This window comes from Anser anser (assembly GCF_964211835.1).
Source record: "Anser anser genome assembly, chromosome: 16".
In the NCBI taxonomy this organism is placed as follows: Eukaryota; Metazoa; Chordata; class Aves; order Anseriformes; family Anatidae; genus Anser; species Anser anser.
Window position 1 is genome coordinate 13,906,165 of NC_139737.1, and position 11,745 is coordinate 13,917,909.

The 11,745-nt window shown below is 41.0% G+C and overlaps 1 long non-coding RNA gene across 2 annotated transcripts; it reads right to left on the reverse strand.

Annotated features, from left to right (window-relative positions):
* Nucleotides 1-8,724: 8,724 nt before the first annotated feature.
* On the reverse strand, nt 8,725-11,321 carry LOC310882358. Of its 2 annotated transcripts, none has more exons than XR_014572908.1 (3): nt 10,994-11,321; nt 10,423-10,479; nt 8,725-10,317 (listed from the first exon to the last, which is right to left on the reverse strand). It is a non-coding gene; the product is annotated as an uncharacterized lncRNA (long non-coding RNA). The 2 variants fall into 2 exon arrangements; XR_014572909.1 differs by having other exon boundaries at nt 8,725-9,232; nt 10,169-10,317; nt 10,423-11,321.
* Nucleotides 11,322-11,745: the final 424 nt, after the last annotated feature.

An 11,745-nucleotide genomic window follows, 5' to 3' on the forward strand; every position in this document is an offset into this window, starting at 1 on the left:
TTGTGTAGGCTAATATTTGTGGGAAGGGGGAAGTACATTTCTTCCTAATTTATATTAATATTAGACAGAGGACAAAGGAAAAGAGAGAAAGAAAATGCCTGGTCTAAATCTGGTCGAGGTTCTGAATCCCAAATCAAAGGAGCAAGGCATCCTCTACGATAAATGTTTTATGAGGAGCACACGCAGCGTGGTAATGCCCACAGAAATCTGACAGTTTTCTCTGCTTTCCCTCTCTCTGCTCTAGTTTCCCATCTGCGCCTCAGGTCATACAATTGAGCCTTGTTGCTCCTGTCCTTGTCTGTGATCCCTGATTCATCACTTTTCAGACATCACTTTGCTGTGTCTGGAAGAAGCAAGCAGGAGAGACAACTTTCCCTGAATTTCCTCATCTCTGTACTTCTGCTTTGGATTTATTTGCTGCTCCTTTTCACTTCTCCTGCCCTTTCTCTGTAGTTGTGCTTCTTTTCTCATTCCTGTATGTTCTTTGGTGTCACTTGGGTGGAAAATGAATCCACAGTTTTGGGGAGAAATCTTCTTACTGCTGACCTGGTTGGCTGTGGCCTCGGCTTCCCCGGGCAAACTCTGTCTGTGGCTGCAAGCTCACCCTTTTGCTGAAGTCCCTACATCTCCAGATTGTCCAAAACATCCTCAAGAGTCTGAATGTCTCTGGAAACAGGATCTAGAGCAATCCCCCATGTGGCTCTTATTCCCAATGGTGAGAATTTCAAAAGGGAACAGCTCAGTGCTTCTGCTGATCTCCAGCATATTGTTATACAGCAATTTCCTCACTTTGTTTAGGCATCTGGGGTAAGCCGTGGCTTTCTTGGTTTTCAACATGCTTCTCTAAGGCCTAAACTGCTGAGATGTTTTTTTGAAAAATTGCACACCGCTTTTTTCTTGGTTGTAGTGTAAAGGATAGCTAGGGATGAAGAATCTCCCCCTTCCCTAGTAGGTGGTTCCATGCATTGTCTTTCCTGTCGGAAATGTGCTCCTGGTTTCCTGCTGGAGAAGCTTTAGTCACAGTCATTGTTTTTAATTTTAATTCAGCTTTATAGGAACCATTTCAACAAAACAAATTCAAAAATACGAGGACTCTCTTCCAAGTTTTTTTGTTGTTGTTTGTGTTTTCCTCTGCTACTTGCCACAGGGTGCAGAGAGATGGCGAGTAGAGAGGTGTCTCCTTTGCAGTTCTTCTGTTTCTTGTGCTTTGCTTTAACCTCTTCCATTTTTGCATCAGAGAAGGACAAAGCCTGCAGAGACTATGTTGCATATAACCTCCTTTGCAATGGACATACTTCTTCCACCAGGCCAGGAAATGAATCTCAAGTTGCAAACATAGCTTTGGCATGGCAGGGTCCAGTATCACAGTCTAACCTCAGCTCTTTCCCAGAAGAGATGATATTTTCACCCAGCCTCCAGCCAGTGAGGGTTCAAGAAAAAGATTCATGTTGGTGCAGCAGCCTTCTGGACATATTTTTGCAAAGAAATAAAAATTGAAATTCAGTATATTTACTGCAAATGACAAATGAGAGTATAAAGCTGAGTAGAGAAATTACCCAGGAAAAAAAAATGCATCCCCCCAGGAATCAGATCATGTTTGGGACTGTAACTGGATCAGACAAGCTGCAGCCAGTGAAACTACAGAAATTCATTGTGCACTGAAGAGCTGCAAATTATGGACCTGTGGCTGCTCTACCCAGGTTCCCCTGCATGTGCTCTCCTTGGCTGCTAAAATGTACATTTTGTATCCCTAGATTTGGACTTAGACCAAATTTACTTTTAAAGAAGAGGCAGCGTAAGCATGCTTGTCCTGAACGTTGCTGTGCTAGAAATGGCATGTTATTATGAAAACTTCTTTTCAACACATGGGCAAGGTCTGGGGCAGCCTGTCCAAACAATTTATTGACGGGTCAACATTTCCACAGCCGACACTGCAGAGTCAATGATTCTCAGGCTACTGAATATTTTATGTTCACTTATGACCTAGCTTTTGCATGAATTAGACCAAAAGGATCAAGCAACAGCATTTTGGGTTAGGTTCTCAGTTCTGCCATGAGATCTGCTCTGTGAGACATTTCATCTCTCTGCTTCTCAGCTCTCCTTTCCGAAGGCGAAGCATTGATTTTTCCTTCCTTCTGTACTTTGTCTTACCTGTCCTGATTGGTCTAGGCTTTTATTTTACAGTGTTTCATACGAGTACCAGCAAAGTACTGTCATGTGTTCTGTTTCAACCTCCAAACAAAACCACAATCAAATAACAATGATAACGATGGGGCAATTTTTTAACTGCTTGTGCTGCTCGTTATTCATTGTAGGAAATCAGAGCCTTATCTAACAGAGAATCTACAAAGCCTTTTACTCTTAATTCTGTTATTACTGGTAATAACAAAGTTATTTATCTGAGTGATCCGGTCACACGATCACAGCATGGGCTCATAGGCTGAAGAAGCCCGTGGGCTGGGCTATAACAACAGAGGAATTTGAAATGTGGGGAAGTGGAAGAAAAGGGGTGGTTGCTGAGATGGGGGAAGAAAAGTTTTGTCTGTCCTTTGCACCAAGACCTGGGCCAATCCTGTCGATTTATTTGCAAAATCAGATGGTTTAACAGTTTGCATGCAAAAAGATTAGAAGGTCCTTATAAACACAATAGACAGTAAACCCCCAGAGAGGGTTAGGATTGAATACTGAAAGCACATGAGAGAGCCGTGAGGCAAAGCTCATAGAGGATGCCATGGAAGAGATGGTTTTTGAAGTCATAGTCTGTGAGAGAGAAAAGTGAGCATTAAGGCAGATGGGGCAAAGCAAAAAGAGCAGGAAAGGAGACAGGAAGAATGGGATTCAGGTTTCAGGAGAGAGGAGGGGAGGAGATATGGTTGCTCAGGGAGTGCAGATATTAGGAACGAACTTTCATTTAATATAAAACATCAAAAGGAAACAAACGAGAAGAATCACAGAGAAGTTGGGCACAGAGTAACAAACAGCACAAAAAGGTTTGAGAGTATTTTTGACCTAAATGGAAAGGAATAAGGGAGAAGTCTAAAGAAAGGCATGAACCATCCTAATTCTTGTCCTTGCCTTGGGCTTGTACAGTAGGCTGGCTGCAGATGGGTTCTTACATGTGGGTATTGGTTTTATCTGGAATTTATGAGATTTCGACTTACTGTCAGAGCACGATTTCCCTGTGCTTTTTATATTTATTTATTTATTTATTTTACTTTTTCTCAGAGCTGAATGGGTGCATGAAGGGCACATAAAGGTTTATTGAGTAAAAGCCCTAAATGCTTGCAAACTTTTACTGTTCTTCCAGGGCCTATAAATATTTTTCTCAATCCTTCTCTTCAAAGCAATAAAAATTAGTTTAGAGGTTAGCTGTGGGACACTTGACGTGAGTCTGGCTCTAATCTCAGTTTGAGGTTAAGGATACAAGTAGAACTGAACCAGCCCAAATTGCCAAAGTCTTGAAATAGATATTAGCGTGCTCTTGCCTATGGACCAACATATCTGTGATACAGTGAATTGCATGGGTGTTGAAGAGATCAAATACGTGTGTATTAGAAAGACATTGCTGAGGTTTGCATTTTCAGTGGGGTGGCCTTCATTTTAAAAGGTGTAGTTTTTTACTTTGAACAAAAATCACAGATGCTGTCTCAACAGTGCACATTGATGGGTGTCTGGGATGGAGCTGAAGAGCTCAGAGGTTCAGGCACACAGCCTTGGTGGCAGGCGTTATTTTCTGGGTGCAAAGTTACACAAAACACACACAGAAACAAAGTTTTGTTGTACACAAAAACAAAATTTCCTGTGCTCATTCCACTGGTAAGCCAACCCTTGCTCCTCCAAAAATAGAGAGTTTAGGAGGCACCTTTCCACCACAACTGCTTTAGTTCCCCCACTCAGCCTGATGTCCAGGTTTCTTCCTCTGTCTAGCTAGATGCCTCTGTACTTTTTACAGTTTGCTGTGAGCGTTCAGCTAGGGTTTCATCCACTTAGCTGCACATCCTTGGGACTATTTGGGGGAGATTTTAGGAATACAACTAAGAAAAGCCTGTCTGTGACTAAAATGTTCAGATCTATTGCACAAAGCCTTTACCTTCCGTATGAGGGATTTATGTGACGGATATCAATGTGGCATCCTGTAACTGCTCTGCATGTAGCTGCGCTAATTCCCCATCGGAATAAAGCAAATGAATTAATGCGTGTTGACTTACGATGATTTAAAAGATGTTCCTGGTCCAACAGCAGTCATCTTTGTCTTCCACTTCCCTTCCTTCCTGCTTCCATCTGTTCTTGGTCTGCAGCCCTAAGCTGGAAGAACAGGAATTGTCCTTTCTGGTTTGAAGGTGACCACTAGTATTGGAGATTCAGCAGGTGTAGTGGGCCTGGGAACTGTTCCTCAGGTGCCTTGGAGAGTGCAGGCTGTGCACAGGATGGGGTCAAAAGCGGGCTCAGTTTTCCCCTGTTGTGTAAGTCAGCAAGTACAACACCCACGCAGGAAGCAGAGCTCTTGAGCAGAGCAGCCGTGTGAAACTCAGCAGTTTTGGTTTGTGAGGGTACATAGGAAAATATTTTCGGTGTCAGTTTTCCTGGATGATTCCAGCTTGTGAAAATTTAAGGCAAGCACTAACTTTCCTGTTCCGGAGCAGTTGTTGCTAGAATGTCTGAAGCTTCTCATTTCATCAGCGTTTCATAAAAATACTCTGAAAACAGGAGGATTTCATGGGAACGCTCCCGAGGCCCCTCAGCCTGGAGGTGGTAGGAGGCTTGCAATAACACATTCATTCATTTAAAAGATTGTTTTGGATGTAAACCCATTTCCTATGTGCATGTCTATGCTAGGACAAAAAAAGGGAGAAAAGTGTCTACCTCATGAGATTTTTTCTTTATATGAGAAAGTCCATTTTTGGTGAGAAAAGCTCCATTATCTTTGAGGACCAGGCACACCTCTAGGAAAGCCAATGTAGACTTATACAGCCATTAAAGATTTAATGAGATCCCACCAGTATGTGCTGTGCATTTACCTAATGAGATCGCATAGGTTGTCCTCTCAGCACCTCCTCCTATGCTGAAATCACGCACCTTCTCCACTCCACCTAGGCCCCCAGATTAATATTGCCTTGACGTAATTGCTTATTCAACACGTCTGCTAATTTGTCAGTGGAGCTATCCCAGGGTCTTGCTCTGAGAGATATGAAAACAATAACCTTGTGACAAAGAGACCGGCCTGATGTTTTCACTGCTAAACTGTTGAAAGGGTGTTTTGTGTGAAGGACAAGGGAATGAGTCATCAAGCAAAGGGGTACAGGGTTAGTACTTTTGAAAAGGAGAAAGAAAGAAAAAAAGAAACCACTACAACTCAGAAAGTTATTCTTCCCCAGTACAAATCAGAAAATTGATAGGGGAGAAAAAAACAAATATATGCAAAGTGCACCAGAGCAATGCAACAGTTTGAAAACCAAATATATTCTGGACATCATTATTTAACCTTTATTCGTTAACAAACATACATGTAAGCACACTTTCTCTTGCATAAATGTAGGCATCACTAAAGCACTGATGTGCAGCTTCCAAATATTTGCCTTCTAATAGCTTAAAAGTGCCCCATTCCAACACTGACAACTGCGGCACAGTCAAAACCAAGTGCCGCTAAAAACAAAAATCATATTTCAAAGAAGTGCTGAAGATTAGCCTGTGGCTTTCACTAAACTGTGTCTCTCTGGCTCCTGCTGGGTAACACAATGGGCTGTCTTAACGCAGCCTGGCCTCTGAACCCACCATACAAGCCCTGCTCCTTGAAATAGGCACCCTCACTGTCTATCAGATTTTCAAAGCTACACGTATTCCCCACGATGTAAAATACTCTCTTCTTTCACTGCCCCATTTGTCTGTGGCACATCTGTATGCCCCAGTCCCCTAGTTATTATAAAGGTCCTCAGAGTCTTTTGTGAATGTATTCCTTTCAACATCTGCAAAAGAAATCATTTCTCTTAGAAACAGTGTAAGGGTCGGGGAGTACACACAATAGCTGGAAATACTGTTTAAGGCCCAGAGGGGAGACCTTTTTTTTTCTGCTATGAAAATATGCTATTGCAATGTAATATTCAAACTAAAACCCTTTCCCTCATACCCTCCTGCCCCGCAAACCAAGAGAAAAAAAAAAGTACAAGGTGGAGCAGGCTCATCTAAAGCAAAATCTACTTGAGAGAGCAGATGTGGCAGAACAAAACCCATAGCTTTCCATGAAGAGCTGCCAAAAATAACATTGGCTCGGCAGGCATGTGATCTTCAGAGAAGCTTGCTTCTTGAATGAGTCAGAACGGTGATTCCGTTTTTACCTCTTCAGTGAACAGGAAACACATTCTCCCTGAGCACCAAATTCTCCTACAGTGGCCCACTTACACTGGATTATATCAGCAGGCTTTGCAGGTGCTACGATAAAATGGAAAGTGTGTAATGGTTTCCTCTAGTTTGAGAATTGGTGCTTAAATAAGACAAAGCCCAAAAGGTCATCCAGAAATGTATGTAAAAGCAGACACCTATGTATACACATCTGAAATGAGGAGATAAAAGAGGGAGTAGGAGGTCATGTAAAAGATATCCTTCCATAAAGAAAAAATTAGGCTCTGACCAGAAAGCGTGTTTTATTCTGGGATGCAGAGCTTGCCAACTTCATGGCTGACCTCACTGAGCCAGTACATGTCCTCCTGCTCATTGTTTGTTCTTCAGTGAAAATGTTTCTGGGTTGGTTTGTTGTCGTTACTGTTGTTGTTTTTTAGAGATTTTTTTTTTTATAAAATTTCAGTTTTCAGTATCAAATTGTTGGAATTTCAGGTACAGAGGATCTCCTTTCTTCCTATTTTTAAGATATTACCCACAGAAATTTGGCATTTTATTGTGATGTTTTTTCACAGGGAAATAAGCCAGCTTAAGGTTGGGTCTCTGAATGCATCTATCCACACCAAAGCTGTTGGTGTTTACACCAGGTAGCTGTGGGCTACCTGGATTTGTCTTTCACATTTGCTCTTTTCCTCAGGGGAAAAAAAAGTTCTTTCTCTGGCTGCCTGGTAAAAAACAAGCTGTAGTCATCTTCCATTTCCTCCATCTTACACATTAACCAACTCCTATTTCAGCCAAAGGAAGTCTTTTCTTATTGCCTAGACTCTTTTTGAAAGGGATACTACCTATTTCTTCCTGTACTCCGAGTCTTGTAAGAATATATTAATTAACAAGTGCAAAAGGATTTGAAAAGGTAATGTAAATTACAATGGTCTATTTTGCATGTTAGAAGTGGAATCAACATCTATGTTGCAGAAGTTTTATTGTGAAAAATTAAAATATATATTTTGATTTCCGTGTCTCAGAAGGAGTTTGCAGGACTTTTTTCTCTGTATATCATCCTTTGGCCTGAAAAATTAGAAAAAGTGGAGCTAAAATTGATAAGAAAAATAAATAAGAGTCACAATATGGAATCTTTGCTGTCTCTTTTTATTTAAAACTGCATTTAAATGGAGGAGGAAAAAAAAAAAAAAGAGAGAGATAGGGTTCCTTGAAAACCTGTTACTTTCAAATGCATTCCATATCTGCAGGAAGAATCATTTCAATTTTGCAATAACTGAGCATATGATATCCCAGCTCCCCTGAGGGAATTCTACAGGAACCACAACGATCTTATTTGCATCTTTCTGTTCAAGTATTTCAAGGTTTCCTGTGACATACCTGGGAGATAGCTCCTCATATTCCTAAAGAGCATTGTCAATGTTGCCCAGTGCAATATCAGAAAGAGTAGAAGGAAGTCCAGTTATAAGCTGGTTGACTGTAAGCCTGGTAGATATTTCACAAAGGCCAAAGATATACCTGGGAGTTGGGAAGTATGGGTCAGCTGAGTCCTGAGAAAAATTGCCCCTCATTAATCAAAAATACCTCACTATCATTAAAGTATGTTGGATGCAAGTACTGAAAGTAGCAAAAGTAAAGGACCATATACCAGCTCCAGAAAACAGTCTCTCATCAGAAATCTGAAGTCATGTGGTTGCTGTTGGAGATTTCAATAACTTGAGTTGAAGTCCATTGCCAAGACTTTCAAAAGCAACTGGTGGGGAGAGGAGATCAGTGGCTTTAGTTGAGCCCAATTTTCCCAGAGTTTGGGTATTCAGCAGTTTCTAAAAATCAGGCCAAGAACTTTTCAAATTGAGAAAACACATTTGACAATTCATGACTGGAAAATGTGGTCAACATAAGGCTGTAGGTACTCACGTCTTCAGAAAATCAGTCCAAGGCTCCCTCATGTTAGAAACCTGAATTTTCCAGAATGAGAAGTCTCTCTGGAAAATGTTAGCCTCAAACTCCATTTTAGCTTTTCTTGCTATTAACATGGGAAGAAAAACATTGTATAATGACTAAATATGATTATTTTGTAGTGGCTCATTTAGCTGAGAAAGTAGAATGATGTGGGAAATAATAGTGTTGCTCTATAGGTGAGGCATAGTTCATTTGTGAAAAGTCAGTGACAAAGCTGTCTAACATTGGATTTCTAATTTAAGGCAGCCTCTTGATACAAGAAATAGTAGTTTTTCCATGACACTATGACTTTGCATCTCATTATTGTAAAATTTGTGCATGTGTTACTCTTTTGTTATTTAAATACAAAGTTAACCTTTCTGCACTCACAAGATATATAAGAAATTAGAATGCAATGATTTCCAAACAGGTTCTTATCCACAACATTTCTTCATTTCTTCTATTTTATTTATTTTTTAATGTATGTACTGAATTCAGAGCTAAAAAAAAAAAAAAAGAAAAGAAAAAGGACCATTTCTGCCAAATTCTAAGTTATAGATATATTCAATACAGATTTCATATCTAAGCAACAAAACTGAAACTTCCCTTGAAACTTCCCTTCAATTTGGTAAAGCAGCTGAAAATTATGTCTGTCCTAATTGAGCAACTCCAGTATCACAAAACACCAATTCTTTCATAGTTTCCACTGTCTTGCTTTTAAGTATTGGTTCACATTTCCCTTTCCATCCAGTACTGCCCAGACTAGACGGTCTGCTCCATCACTATTTTCAAAGCGAGTAATATATCCTGGATCTTTTGATTGATATTAATTTCCAAGAAAACATAGGGAGGACTAAGATCAGAAACCAGTCTGCTCTGGGGACAGTACCCCATGGTTTGTGGGCTTCTTAGAAAATTCCTGGCTCAGCATCTTCCTCTTGACCATGATCAGTGGGAGCTGTTTACAGGAGAAAATAAAATCAGAACACCTATATATGCAAAATTTGATGACAGGATAATTCATTATATCTCTGATTTCCTCCCTTCTGGTTTAAATTTAAAACAAAATAGAAAGTTGCTTCATCTCTGAGTTTTTCAGACATGAATTGGTGTTGTAATTAATTCCTTTACATTACACGGCTGCAGAGATATTTTTAAGCCACATTAAAATTATTGCGTAATGTTCTGACACGTAATGATTGAGTCTTCACTGATGCTAAGTACATCCCTGAACACTTGGGTGGCATCAGCTGATTGCTGATACACTCAAACTCTTAATTACATTTTTGTTTTATTTTAAGATGTATCCTTTTATTTTATGCCAGGGCTTTGGTTCTCCTCCCATCTTTAGAGGCAATACAGGTTTTTTATAGGTTGATTTTTCTTTTTTCTACCCTGTAAAAGAGAAATCTTCTAGCAAATCATTTTCTATTAAATTTTATAGCACAGAATCTTAGGAACATCAAGGCCATATTATTCCAAAGAAATGAAGCAAAAGATGACTGAGAGATGTCCTGGAAAAACAAACTCCTGAAGGGTGGCTATCATGACAGAGAGTTCGTAAGACCTATTTTCCCAGGTCTGATGTTAGGCCTCGCCTCTAGTCAAAAGTTTGGTTGACTTTTACTATTGTTGGTCTCAGCAGATTTGAAAGGTCTGGATTTTAACATAGCCATGCAAGCCAGAGATGTTCTCAAACTCCAGAATATAAGGAATACACTGATACTGAACACCAACATCTGTCCTTTGTGTACTTTCCTGCCCTGGTTGAACACAGCACTAGAACCCAAAGATTTTTGTCTATATCCTAGAGACCTATTTTAAATTTTCAGAGAACCCTACCAGTATTATTATTTTTTAAGTATCACATTTAGGTCAGCATATCTGAAGATACCTATATCGTGTATCCAAATACACCATTTTTACATTAAGAGGGTGTTGAAGAACCACTAATCTCCCTTCTCCTAATCGCATGCTCAGTCACAGCCCACACAGCAGCTGGATGGTAGATGAACTCCTGGGTAGCCAGAAGGAACTGCATTCCTGGAAAATGATGAAAATAAGGATTCATTTTTCATTCCCACCACTCTCATTAGCAGATAGTAGTCACTTTTATCACTCCAAATATATTAGTCAGAAGGCTCTCACCACATTGGGGCTTCACTGCGCTGGATGCTGTACAAACGCTCAATGTGTGCATTCCTTCTGTGGAAAGGACAAGAAAATCATTACATCCTTGCCCTAGGCACCTCCCCTTTCCTAAGCCACCCTCTCCACTCCCTGCGTGCATCTCTTGTTAATCATGCCATAGATCTCAGCGACTGGTGGAGATTCAATAAACACAGGTCTGATGCACAGTGATAAGAGAGACTCACAAACCAAAACAAGCAGAGAGCAAAAAAACCCTCTTCCTCTTCAAGCCGTCCCCCCAGCAATTCTCAAAGGAAGTCTCCTCTGCTTGATGGTGTGCTATTGCTCTTCAAGCACCAACAAGTAATTTTTCAGCCCCACTGTGAAAGGAAAGGACCCCAGCACTGTTAGCCCCATAAATTCAACCGGCATGAGTCAAGTTTCAAAAAATCAGGAGATGTATTGCTACTAATAAAACCAAGAAGAACTTGAGATATTTAATTCTTTTCTTTCAAAGTTTTGAGGCTAAGTGACGTTAGGAACACCACAGTAGGTCTGGAAAGTTGAGGGGGAAGGATTGCCTTCCTACAGGAAAGCTGATGTTCCTTTGTAATTAATTAATTAATTATGCCTCTGGGAGCCAGGGTTAAACCCAACATGCTGGTTAATGCACGGCATATCCTCAAGCTGAGAGGGCTGCAGTAGGGAGCTTCTCAGGCAAGAGAAACCCATCTTCTGCTGGTAGCAACTTTGCCTTTTTTAACCCAAGGAGGTCTGATTTGCACAAAGTTGCCTGCTAAAAGTCAGCTGCCTACTGCAGCTGCCCTTTTATATCCCTTCTCTGGGAGGAGACAGACTCAGACATGTTCTGGGAGGAGCAGTCTGCTAGTCTGGCTCTGACACCTCCCTGAGATACAGTGCTGCAAGAAGCACCTCCGCCGGGGGGCACGGCTGCTTTTGCCAATTGAGCCAGCACGTTCTAGGAACACCACACCCCATCAATGGGCTCAGCCTCTTCCAGCACCCATTAGTGCCACCCAGCTAACTGCCAACCCAGAGATAAGCTGGACCATATCAGCCACAGATCCAGGCTCCTCACGCAGTCACAGGTTTATGGGGCAGGGTGACGTCTATTTAATGGCTTGTCCATACTGGAAAAGGAGCTTCTTGTGTGTTTGGCCAGTGTTTCATTTTTCAAAACAGATGTTTACATGTATTTCCAGAGGGGAAGCACAATGGTGTGAGTGCTGAGGAAGCCAGGGCTCGTCACTGCAAGAGGAACCTCCAGGGTGACCGTGAAGTGATATGGTTCCTCTGTACCCTGAGTTCCTACCTCTGAAA